This window comes from Pipistrellus hanaki (assembly GCF_964339955.1).
Source record: "Pipistrellus hanaki genome assembly, chromosome: 1".
NCBI classification, from domain to species: domain Eukaryota; kingdom Metazoa; phylum Chordata; class Mammalia; order Chiroptera; family Vespertilionidae; genus Pipistrellus; species Pipistrellus hanaki.
The window spans coordinates 156,781,047-156,795,101 of NC_140503.1; the positions used below are offsets into that span (position 1 = coordinate 156,781,047).

General features: G+C 36.7%; 1 protein-coding gene across 2 annotated transcripts in view; it reads left to right on the forward strand.

Annotated features, from left to right (window-relative positions):
• Positions 1–14,055, forward strand: part of FAM13A (family with sequence similarity 13 member A) — a 238,005-nt gene that overhangs the window by 129,204 nt on the left and 94,746 nt on the right. The window lies entirely within an intron of this gene.

Below are 14,055 nucleotides of genomic sequence, written 5' to 3' on the forward strand. Positions count from 1 at the left end.
TGTGTGTGTGTGTGTTTTAGAGACCCTGGTGCATGAATTTGTGCATAGGTAGGGTCCGACCAGCCTGGCCAGGGGGAGGGGACATGGGCTGTTGGCCGGCCTGCCTGCTTGTCAAACTCCTGGTCGAGGGGACAATTTGCATATTAGCCTTTTATTATATAGGTTATACACTTAATGGTCAGATTATTATGCATTCAGAGATCATAATAATCTGGCCATTCAGTGTATATTTTAAATACTAACCCTTATCAGAAATATGATTTTCTAATATTTTCTCATATCCTACAGGTTGTCTTTCTCTTTTTTAATATCCTCTAAAACACAAAAGTTTTTAATTTTGATGAAGTCAGTTCATCTATTTTTAGTTGTTTATGATTTTGATGTTCTAAGAGCCATTGCCTAATCCAAGGTCATGAAGATTTACAACTGGTATTTTTTTTCTAAGAGTTTTACAGTTTTGTTCTTAAATTTAGGTATCTGATCCATTTTGAGTTACTTTTTATATGTGCATATGAGGTACAGGTTCGACATTCTTATTTTGCATGTGGATATCTGGTTGTCACAGCCACATTTTCTTAAAAAACAATGCTTTTCACATTGAATTGTCTTTTTGGTCCCCTTATAAAAAATCTGAGCCAGATTTTAGAAAAGCAAAAACAAAAGTAAGTTAGCATCCTAGCTCTTCTCTTCTCTCACCCCCTTTGTTTTCTGAAAAGATGAATTTCAGTTTAATAGAGAAATGAACATGACTTAGATCTATAAATTATCACTGCAATCAAAAGATTTTATCTTATTTTACAACAGAAAAAACACACAAACAAACCCTGCTGTTATCCCTCTACCTCTCAAATACCTCCCAAATCTACCATCGTGCCCATATCTGCAGTTTTACATTCTTCCTTCTCCCCTATTACAATAGTTGAGCTAAATCTGTACCTCTCTGGGGTCAACCCTTGTGCTCCTACTATGAATCCCATTACCTCTCACACATTCAAGGATTACGTTTCAGTAATTACCTCCCTCCTTCATGACATCAATTTCTCCCTTCTAGTTCCTGCCTATCAGTTAGAATCATGCTATATAGCTCTCGGTATTAAAATAAATAAATAAATAAATAAATAAATAAATAAATAAATAAATAAATCCTTAGAAACAATAGCCCTCTTTTCCTTTAGAGAAGAATCTCTGGTAAAGGATTATATATACTTGCTGGCCTCCTATCCTTTTTCTTCCATTCTTTCTTTAAAGCACACACCATTGAAATTGTTCTTGTTAAGGACATCAGCTATCTCCCATCTTGCCAAATCTAAAGGTCCATCTGCTGTTCTCATCTTTCTCTCTCTCAGCAGCATTTCACCCAAACGATTATCCCTTTTTAAAGGACTTCCAAGTCAGTGTGGCTCAGTTGAGCGTCAGCCTATGAACCAGGAGGTCAGGGTTCTATTCCCAGTTGGGCCACATGCCCAGGTTGTGGGCTCCATCCCCAGGGGCAGGAGGCAGCCGATCAGTGATTCTCTCTCATCATTGATGTTTCTGTATCTCTCTCCCTCTCCTTTCCTCCCTGAGATGAATTAAGCTATTATATATATAATGTATATATTATATATATATAATGTGTGTATACACACACACATACATAAATATATGTATGTGTATATGTATATAAATACATCTGGAGTCTAAATTTTCAGTCTTAAATTATCTCACAGATAATTTTTTATTACAAAGAAAAAAGATCCTTTAAAAATGGAGAATTTAGACAGTCACAACTTGAACCAAATGATTTATTATCATGGATAAAAATATAAGACAAGAACAAAAAATATTTTTGAGAAATAGAAATGTCATAGAAATTTACTTGTTATTAAATGAAAAGAAAATGTTATAAAATTGTACATGCTGCATAATCCCATATTTTTTATTGTGGTAAAATATACATAGCATATTTCAAATACATTGAATTTTTAAATATATATATTTTTGTTTTCTGAGAGGAAGGGAGAGGGAGAGAGAGAGATAGAAACATCAATGATGAGAGGGAATCATTGATTGGCTGCCTTCTGCATGTCCCTCATTGGGGATCGAACCCAAAACCCAGGCATGTGCCTGGACCGGGAATCTAACTGGTGGCCTCTTGGTCCATGGGTTGATTGATGCTCAACCACTGAGCCACAACGGCTGGGCTCAAAGATTGGATTTTTAAGGATTTTTTTTGGAAATTCATATAACTTAAAACCCACTAGTTATATTGACACTTCAAGGCATTGCTACTGAGATTTTCTTTTTTCTTCTGAAAACAATCCATTTATTGTCTTATAGTTCTGGAGGTCAAAAGTCCAAAAGGGGACTTAGAGGACTAAAATCAGGGTGTCTGCTCCAGGGAAATGCCCCTTTCCTCAATCTGACCCAGTTTCCAGGTCTGCCTGCATTTGATGGGTCCTCGTCTCTTGCTCCATATTCAAAGTGCATCACCACAGCTCTGCTTCCACTGCCCATCTCCTGTCTTAGACCTTCTGGCTTCCTTCTTATTGGGACACTTGTGATAGGGATAGCATTGGGTGGGCTGGAGTAATCACGGGTAATCTCATCACGAAATCCATAATTTAATCACACTACAATCCCTTTTCCCAGGTGAGATAAGGTACACACGGGGATTGGGATGTGAACATTGAGTCTCTGTTCGATCTCCACTTTTGGTCCTCAGGTATCAGGGTTCTCTCCTGCAAGTTATTCCATTGATCATTCAGGAAGTTTTTCTGTATTTTAGTAGTAATTCCAGTTTGTTCCTTGGGGGCATGTCCCTGCAGCATCCACTTACTCTGCTGCCATTTTTAATCCCTGACGTGTTTTTTGTTTTGTTTTTGTTTTTGTTTTTTGTTTTGTTTTTTGTTTTGTTTTTTTTATTGTGTCCTATTGATCGCACAATCACTGCTTCCTTTTATTTTGCTTTTAAATATGTTTTCACTTATTGTAATATTGGGTTGCTTTAAAGCAAAGCTTTCAGCCTTGTGTTGAAGTAAATCAATTCTACCAGACAATGTGTTGATATTGATTTTGTGCTCATGCTTAGTATTTCATGTCTCAGAAATATGTAGTTTATTTCCTGTTTTATGGATACGGAAACAGCCAGTCAGTTACCATATCACACAAACAATTCTGACATTTCTCTAAGGAAGCCCACTGAAGCCTGCTTCTCCTCTGCCAGAAAATAGCATTAAGAGGGTGAAAAGTCACTGGGACAGTTTAAGGCAGCTGATGTCAGGTGTGGCAGCAGCTGTTGTACGGGACATGACTTGTTTTATGAGAACAGAAACACCATTATCTGGACTCCCGAGGGAGATTTGGAGAAAGTCATGCCCGGGGAGTCCCATTCCAGGAAAATGTGCTCGAGCACTTACTCTTTGGCAGTGATCATGGACTGAGATTCCATCTGGCAAAATGATGGATTTTCCCTGGCCCAGAAAGTTGGGGAACAATTATGTAAGTTGTCTCAAAGAATTTATTTTTAACCTTTTTTTTTTATTTTTATGGAGAAGTAAGTCACAATTGTTATAAGAAATTTACTTTATAAAAAGACAGCCTCTGCATGAATATCTATATAACTGTGCCTTCACGTACCATAAGTTATAATTCATAGTCGTTTGATTTGAAACCATGACTCAGTCTTTGCGGTGACTGTTTTGAATCTCATTTTCTATATTGGAAATGTTGGAACCGGTTAGTGAAATCAAAGCCGTCAGTGGGGTGAGGAAGGGAACCCTGAGAGATGCATCCCCAGCTGTCCAGGCCCTTAACCTTGACTCGCTGTCAGCAGCGGTCTCCTCTGTCCTCTCTGGCAGCTCTTCAGGGTTTTAGAATCTGAATAAATGCACCCTGTGAGCCATTCAAGAGTCCAGGAAGGCTAGTCAGATAGAGTTTACTGAAGTAAGCCCACACACAGTTTTAAAAGTGAGAGCCACCATCAGAATTAAAGAAGTGTTTCTCTGGAAAAAATGATTATATAATTTCTATCTTCATGAGAGTGTATTCAGCAATCTTCTAATATATATGAGAAGCCTAATCAATAACGGAGGAAATGTTTTAATTAACTTGATCTTATTAGGTTGTTGTTTTTTTTATTTTGGTCTTAAATGAAACCAGCATATTTATTTTGCTGTTACTGAAGAAGTGTATCTAACTAGAAATTTCTTATTCCTGTTAATATGAGCCTGTTCTGAATATCACTGTTCTACTTTCTAAGACAAATTCTTTTTAAAAAATATATTTTATTGATTTTTTACAGAGAGGAAGGAAGAGGGAGATTTAGAAACATCGATGAGCGAGAAACATCAATCAGCTGCCTCCTGCACACCTCCTACTGGGGATGTGCCTGCAACCCAGGTACATGCCCTTGACCAGAATAGAACCTGGGACTTTTCAGTCCACAGGTCGACGCTCTATCCACTGAGCCAAACCAATTAAGGCAAAGACAATTCATTATAAGGTTTTATAATTATTCTTTAAGATATACTGTACAGGTGGGTTTTTTTTTTTAACATTATAAACACAGCTTATCTGCCATTTTTATGTATTAATTTCTTAATAAGAGAAATATGATTAATAATACAACTTAAAAGTTGTTTTCCATCTTTTTTCACTCCACCTTCCTCTCTCCCTTAATACTTTATCCCAGCTACTTCCTTCCTCTGCTGCAACTATAACTGTCTTCTACCACTGCACACATGCATGCACACACACATGTGGTCTCAGAATAGCAAAGTACTTTGTTCTGGTCCAGCATATGTCTTTGGTTCAGACAGCCCATTATAAGACTGGAGTTTATTTAAAACATACTAGTATACATTCATCTTACTATAAACCTCAGACCAAAAGAAAGGACTCTATTTTCAATAGAAAATGTATATATGTTATCAATGGATAAGAATAGTATTTATCTCTAAAAACTTTTCTATGTGGCAACTTAAAGGCATTTCAGAGCCTGACTTCATGTTAGCCTTTTACTAGCTGAATGCTCAAGTTAATTAACTCTTCATTTTCACATCTATTTAAATGAGCACAGATTCTCAATAAATACTAGTTGCCTTCCATATACCCTCCCATTCCTTTGCCCTTTGTTGTTGTTGTTGTTGTTTGTTTTGATATTTGTTGTTTCGGATGACGATGATGACGATGATGATGATGTCTAACGATGAACCCTAAAGTCCACTAAGGTTTGATCAGGAGCCTTACAGCAGCACCAAAGTTTCTAGATTATATGCACCACACAGACCTTGGCTTCATGATTATAAAAATGTCGTCTCAGATTTAGTTATTACCATTTATGAATACCCTGTATCTTATGGAATGCATTGCTCCTTCATGTATTTACAAAGATTGATAAAAATCACAAGGAAGAGATCTTGCACGAGAAGTACCTTCTTATCAAACAAAAAAGAAATAATTTTAATATATTGTTTTGACTTAGGAAAGACATCGACCTGATTATAAAACAATATATGAAAACAAATTAATGTGGCCAAGAAATGATCTATTTCATCGGTTGCTTCAAATCGATGTTGAAATTAAAATCGATGTGGCCAAAGCATTTTTGGAGCTGTTGCTCTTGATAGCACAAGGTCAGGCGCACATGTTACCAAACTACTTGGAATCTGCTGCAGAAGTTATGTAAGAAAATTAGAAATCTGTAAGCCTGCTGTAGCATAGAAAAGGAAACAGGCAACTTAGCAGAAAGTGGATGATGTAAACACTTGAACGATTTTAAAATGTTTTGGAAAGAACCCTACTATTTTACATATCTGTGGTTTCACATCAGTAGTTTATTTCTTTAGGCGATTATTGGTATCCTTCATTTGAATCTACACGAGGCATCTACTTTATCATAATGTGGGCTTACAATGGGAAATGTTTAAAAGTGGGTAGAAATATTGCTTGATAAACTCAAGTCTAATCAAGAGTTATGCCTGGATCTCTGAAAGAGTGGTTGATTTATCAGTTAACTCATTCAGCACTTACTGAGTGTTCATTGTAATGGCTGCAGAAAAGATACTGTTCTTGTCCTTGAGAACTTACATTTCAATAGCGATGACATATAGGTTCATATAATGAAACTGTGGGGAAAATAGATAAATATCACAAGAGATGCAAAGGATTTTATAAGTTAAAAGGAGAAAAAGCTTTCTTCCGACTTGGCCTAAACCTGAGTTATGCATAGAATTTTGCCAAGAGGAAATGTAATGGGAAAATATTCCAGACAGAGGGAACAGCATGAACAAAATGTTTGAGTAGAAAAGTTCAGAGTGGGTTTGAAATAATGTACAGGTATGCCTGGAGTGGTTTCCTTAGGAGATAGAAGCAACTGAACTGGAGGATAAATAGGGGTTAATTGATGGAGGGGATTAATTAATCATCATATAACAAAGAATTGGGGTTCACTTTAGAAACAGTTGGAAGCTACTGAAGTTTTTAAGCAAAGGAGTGAGTGACCATATTATAATCACAGTAGGTAAATTTACTCTCGTAGTGAAATGTATGTATTGGAGATAGGGTGAATAGAGGGAGAAAGATCATTTGAAGGTTATCATAATATTGGAGCTGACTAAGGCCGACTGATTAAAGACACATGACAGGACAGCCCACAGATTTGCTTAAAGAGAGAAGAGGAAAGAGGAAAGGTGACTCATGCGATGAATCTGATTCATAAAGAGAATAACATTATTTAACAAGAAGGGTCAGAAGGAGGAGAAATTTGGGGATTAGGTAATATGAGTCTTTGACCGTGTTGATTAGGGTCATAATACTAATAATTATTGCACACTCATTTACTGGGCCCCATTTTACATGTTTCACATGCTTGATCTCATTTATTTCCCAGAACAATTTCAGAGCTGCTCATACAGCCTGCCCACATTTATCCTGCTGGTGGCAGGAGCAGGATGCAACCCCCAGGAGCCTAATTAGAGCTTTTATTGAACTTTAATATTGAGCTTTAATAGAGTGCCTATATTGAATTTACTGAGCTTTAATAGAGTGTCTATATTGAATGGGTGGAAGGTGAGGCAGGGAGGGGGCAAAAGGAAGACAAATGAAATAAAAGGAGAGTGGAGCCATCAGGGGCGTTTAGGGAGTTTCCAGGGAAGATCACAGAGAGCCAAAGACACTCAGAAAACGGAAGGTGGGTGTTTCTGAAAAAGTAAGAGTAGAAGGCAGGCTAAGAAAAGACCTAAAAGTTTCAGACAAGTGGTGAAGGCTAAAGTTTGTCGGCATGGGGTAGAAGAGTCAGTAATTTATGAGGAAGTGGGAACAGCAAAGGTAGGCTTTCGGAAAGTCTAGTACTGAATTCACTCGTCAATAGAATAGATATTATGATCTGTAATCATGATTTTCTAACTCAAGCAGTTAATAAAGTATTAAGAAGTAAAGGCATTTTGGAAAAAGAAAAAAGGTAAGTAGCTATACAGAACTGAGTTATTGTTGCTGGCAGGAGAGGGAAATAGCGCTTCATCGCCCGAGGATAGGGAAACTTTATAAGGCTGAGGGCCACTTCTTTGGATGGCTATCAGAGGGGAGACATGTTAAGATGTAGTAGATACCAGGCTTCTTCCAAAGCGAGGAGAAAATGATGAGATCTAGCGCATGCTGTTTACCTTAAACAAACAGCCAGGGCTTTTCCCAGCAAAATGGGTTTATCGGGGAACAACAAAGAATTGTCATTCGGGACATTTCATCTCATTGCAACCAAGTGCAAGTCCCAAGAACAAAGGAGAGGAGACTTGTTTCCTAGAGGAATGAATGAGAGAGTTCAGCAGCTGGTGGAGCAGTAGAATTAAAAAAAAAAAGTCTTATCCCTGGCCTGGTAGCTCAGTTGGTTAGAACATTGTCCTGATAACAACCAAGGTGTAGTGGGTTCAATCCCAGTCAGAGCACTTACTAGAATCGACCAGTGAATGTATAAACAAGTAGAACAACAACTCTCTACCTACCAGTATCCCTCCTTCCCTTTCCCTCTCCCTTTCCCTCTAAAATCAATAAAAATTCAATAAAAATAAATTTTAAATAATGTCCCAGATGAAGATGGAAAATACTTTTGTTAAGGAGTGAGAGCCCTCCCTACAGACACTCCCAACTCCCAATTAAATGTGGTTTCTGTTTATTAATTTTCACAGTAGATAAAAGGTTTGGGTCCTATGAGTGAGGACCTTTCCTCCTAGACTAGAAAGAAGTAAAAAAGAATGAGGCAAGGTGTGTGTGTGTGTGTGTGTGTGTGTGTGTGTGTGTGTGTGTGTGTGTAGGTTTAGGGGGTACATTTAAACCCCTAACTGTAGCCAAGGAGAGCAGGGGCACTCACTCTTATTTTGTGATCTGGCCTTTTTCAGTAAATGTAGGAGGTGAGGTGATCAGTGACTGAGAGAGAGGTTTAGTTTAGCAGCACTGAGGAAGATTTGCAGCGGTTTGTGTGGGAATGCACTGAAAAAAAAAAAAAAAAAAAAAAAACAACGGTTAAAGATAACTAAAAAGGTTGCTACACAGTATTGAGTTCATGACAAGGTTAAACAGCCTGCGTTTTCAGTCTAATGAGTTGCCAGGGTTATGTGACTTCCTTCTGCAATGTTCAGCTGCCTGGTGGTGGAGAAACCAGCTGGCCCATTTACAGAGGGTGAAGCAGCGGAGGATGCGAGTGCACCCATTTTAGGAAAAACTAAATGCTGAGGAGGCCAGGATGTGCCTTTTTTAAAGCTGCATGCCAGCGGGTGTGGGGGTAGGTTACCTCTGCAGATGTAGAAAACAGTTGGAGCTGCAAAGGGTGCTAAGGCGGAGGAGCTAAGGGAAAGGGGGGAGGCAGAAGTAACAGGGAGGCACGGGAAGGGGCTTAGTGCCCAGGAAATGCAGGGAGAGTATCAGTGTTTGAGCAGGTAGAGCTGGCATGGTTCAGGGAATGGTGCTCTTGCTACCTGACTGTGAGAAACTGATGTGAGGATTTTAGAAATAATAAAGGTATTTAAGTGATCAAGGCAGTGGGCACAGCAGAAAGGAGAAGCCAAAATCCAGGTACAAATTAATAAATGATCATCAAGTAATGCCCATAAAATAGACAAGAGAGCGAGTAAAGAGAGAGAAATTATCTATAATGATAAAAACATAATATGCTAATTAGACCAGACAACCAAACGACCTTCTGGACGTCCTTCCTACGACCTTCTGGACGAAGCCAGGCAGAGGCAGTTAGGGGCCATCAGGCAGGCAGGCAAGTGGTTAGGAGGTGATCAGGCAAGCAGGGGAATGGTTAGGGATGATGAAGCAGGCAGGCAGGCAAATGGTTAGGAATCAATGGTCCTGGATTGCAAAAGGGACAGGGCCTAAACCAGCAGTTGGGCATCCCCTGTGGAGATAAGATTGTGAGCGGGTGCAGGCCAGGCTAAGAGACACACACACACACACCCTTGAATGAATTTCATGAACTAGGCCTCTAGTTATAAATAAACCAGAGAGACTTGAAAAGGCAGGTAATTCCTGAGTTGTAGTATTTGGTGATTTAAAAAAAAAAATAACCATTGACATCTCACTGATAATATGGCATGTTAGAGGAATGTGGACAGGAAGACTTAATTTTTCAGGTAATGTATATGTAATCAGGTGTGAACATTGGAATGCCCCTGCTCATCGATAGTTCACCTCAATATATATTAAATATGAATTGTAGTTCAATTTAACATTTTTTTAAAATGCTGGGTCCTATATTGTTGAACTCATATTTTAGCCATATAGTATGGAGGTGTTTTCAAAAAAAAAAAAAATCAGAAAAAATAAAGCATTATCTCTGGCATTTGAATTTTAATTATTTCTAAAACTATCTAAATTTGAACTATTTCTAAAAGTCCTATAGATGTATAGCAGAACCTGAGAATGTCTAAACCCAGTTTCTATTCTGCCACTAATTTTTTATGTGATTTTGACAAATGACTTAATATGCTAATACATAACAGATTTGCTCATCAATAGAATAGATATAGTGATTTTCTTTTTTGAAATCTTTGCGTGTTTTTTTAATTCTTCAATTACAGTTGACATTCAATATTATATTAGTTTCAGGTATACAGCATAGTGGTTATACATTTACATACCTTACTAAGTGATCCCCCCATAAGTATGGTACCCAATCTGGCACCAGATATAGGTACAACAGTAATAGTGACTATTTCCCCGATGCTGTACTTTACATCCTCATGTTTCATAACTGCCAATTGTAATTCTAAATCCCTTCACCTTTTCCACCCAGCCCACCCACTCTTTTCCCTTTAGCAGAACTGAGTTATTCATGAGTTTATTCTTGGTACCAGTGAGTCTGTTTCTGTTGTGTTTATTTATTTTGTTTTTAGAATCTACATAAAAGTGAAATCAAGGTATTTATATATTTTTCTGTCTGACTTATTTCATAGAGCATAATACCCTCTAGGTCCACCCATGTTGTTTTAATGGTAAAATTGCATTCCTTTTTATTGCTGAATAATATTCTGTTATGTATTACATATGTATTACATATGCATTACATATATGCTGTATATATTGTATTATGTATTACATATATGCTGTATATATATATATATATATATATATATATATATATATTCTTTATCCAATCATCTATCAGTGAACACTTAGGTTGCTTCCATATCTTGGCTATTGTAAATAATGCTACAGTGAACATAGTGATATATGTATCTTTTAGAATTAGTGTTTTGAATTTCTTCAGATAAATACTAAGAAATGGAATTTCTAATGGCAGTTCTATTTTTAATTTTTTGAGGACCCTCCTGTTTTCCATAGTGGCTTCATCCATTTGCAATCCCACAAGCAGTGCACAAGGGTTCCCTTTTCTCCACATCCTGGGCAAAGTTTATTGTTATTTAATTTATTGATAATAGCCATTGTGACAGTTGTGATGTGATATCTCATTGTAATTTTAATTTGCATTTCTGTGATGATTAGTAAATTGAGCAGCTTCTTTTTATATGTCTGTTGGCCATCTATATGTCCTATTTGGAGAAAGGTCTATTCCAGTCCTCTGTCCATTTTTAATTGGATTATTGGGATTTATTTGATGTGTTTTTTGTTTCTTTGTGTTTGTTTGTTTGTTTGTTTTTGGTGTTAAGCTGTATGAGTTCATATATATTTGTATATTAACCCTTTATTAAATGTATGATTAGTGAATATCTTCTCCCATTCAGTAAGTTGTCCTTTTATTTTGTTGATAGTTTCCTTTGCCATGCAAAAACTTTTTAGTTTAATATAGTCCCATTTATTTTTTCCTGTTGATGCCTTTGCCTGAGGATACATTTTAAAAGAAAGAAAGAAAGAAAGAAAGAAAGAAAGAAAGAAAGAAAGAAAGAAAAGGAAAGGAAAGGAAAGAGAATTACTAAAAGCAGTGTCAAAGAGTTTACTGCCTATGTTTGCTTTAGGAGTTTTGTGCTTCCTGATCTTACATATAAGTCTTTAATCCATTTTGAGTTTATTATTGTATACTAGAGGCCTGGTGCATGAAATTCGTGCGGGGGGGGGGGGGGGGGGTCCCTCAGCCCGGCCTGCACCCTGTCCAATCCAGGACCCATCAGGGGATGTCCAACTGCCAATTTAGGCCCAATCCCTGTGGATATCCCTCTCTCAATCTGGGACCACTGGTTCCTAACCACTTGCCTGCCTGCCTGATCACCCCTAACCACCTCTGCCTGCTGACCTGATGCCCCTAACGGCTCTCCTGCCAGCCTGATTGCCCCTAACCGTCTCTGCCTGCCAACTTGATCACCCCTAACTGCCTCTGCCTACTTGCCTGATCACCCCTAACCACCTCTGCCTGCCAACCTGATGCCCCTAACTGCTCCCCTGCCAGCCTGATCACCCCTAACCACCTCTGCCTACCAGTCTGTTTAGTTTTCCCAACACCATTTATTAAAGAGACTGTCTTCACCCCATTGTATGTTCTTGCCTCCTGTGTCATAAATTAATTTACCATATAGTCATTTACTTATGAATTCTCTATTCTGTCCTGTTAATCTATATGTCTGTTTTTATGCCAGTACCCTGCTGTTTTGATCAGCATAATGTCATAGTATAGTTTGATGTCAGGTAGCATGATACCTCCAACCTACTGGGATTTTTTTTGTGGTTTATATCAATTTTAGGATTATTTGTTTTAATTCTGTGAAAAATGCCATTGGTATTTTGATAGGTATTGAATTTAATCTATACACTACTTTGGATTGTATGAACATTTAAACAATGCCTGTTCTTCCTTTCCATGAGCATAGTATATGTTTCCATTTATTTATATCTTCTTGAATTTCTTTCTTCAGTGTTTTATAATTTTCTGAGCATAGATGTTTTATCTCCTGGTTACATTTATTCCTAGGTATTTTTTATGCAGTTGTAAATGGTATCTCATTATTGGTGAATAAAAATGCAACTAATTTCTTAATATTAATTTTGAATCCTACTACTTCACTTATTTGATTTATCAGTTTTAGTAGTTCTTTGTTATATTATAGTATCATGTCATCTGCAAATAATGATACTTTTACTTCTTTCTTTTATATTTGTATGCCTTTTATTTGTCTAATTGTTGTGGCTAGGACTTATAGGACTATTTTGAATTAAGGATGAAAGTGGATATCCTTGTCTTGTTCCTGATCTTAAGGAAAACACTTTTAATTTTTCACCATTGAGTATTATACTAACTGTGTGTTTGTCACATATGGCCTATATTGTTTTGAGATATATTCTCTCTAATCTGACTTTGCTGAGAGGTTTGTTTTTTTGTTTTTTGTTTTAATCTTAGATGAATGATGGACTTTGTCAGATGCATTTTCTGCCTCTATTAATATAGTCATATGATTTTTATCCTTCATTTTGTATATGTGGTATATCATATTACTTGATTTGTGGATATTGAATTAACCTTGCATCCCAGAATAAATCCCATTTGATCATGGTATATGATCTTTTTAAGGTATTGCTGGATTCAGTTTGCTAATATTTTATTGAAGATTTTTGCATCTATGTTCATCAGGGATATTACCCTATAATTTATTTATTTTTTATTATTTTTTGTAATGTCTTTGTCTGGTTTTGAAATCAAAGTAATACTGGCCTCATAAGATGAGCTTGGAAGCCTTTTCTCCTCTTCAACTTTTTATAATAGTTTGAGAAGGATTAAATCTTTTGAATTTTTAGTAAAATTCACCCATGAAACCATCTGGTCCAAGACTTTTGTTTGTTGTGAATTGTTGTTGTTTTTTTTTTTTTAATTATGATTCTATTTTGTTAGTAGTTATGTCTTTCAGATTTCCTGTTTTCTTCTTGATTCTGTTGTGGAAGATATAATAGTGATTTTCTAACTCTAGCAGTTACTTAAAGTGTTAAGTTGTAAAGGCATTATGAAAAATAAAACACTTAAGCAGATATTCAGAGCTAAGTTATTGTTACTGGAGAATCAAATTAGAATTTCCAAATCAAGAATTTTTTTTTAAAGACTCCATTTACAATTTCAATTAAAATAAGTCCTGTATTTAATTCAACTTCCATTGTTTTAAAAGCATTGTTTTAGTTACTGATATTCTATCGAAATGTGAACATGTATAGCAAAGGAAAGTAGACACCTACAATGGGACTGTGTGTTCTAAATTCAGAATTATGAGTGGTCTTAAAAAACCTGGAAAAACTACAGGGGAGGAGGATATCTTTTTAGACCACAAGCCCCCACCGTTTCTGAGCATCATGGGCTCTGGCTCTCTGTCCATTCTCCTAACGGCGATGCTCTGGACCTTCTGTAACTCCTTGCAGTTCTCATGATTTGAAAGAAATCTCCTTAAAACGTGTTGCTATTATTGTTCTTGCATTGTTTGAAATCTGTGGATTAGCAGTTGTGTTGCTAAAAATATAACACTTTACCATTCCATGCTATAAGGAGAGCTGGATAATTAACAAGCATTTGGAAGATCTTATAGAAAAATTGATTTGGTGTTACTATATTGATAGGTAGATAGATAAATATAGAAAGAAAATAGA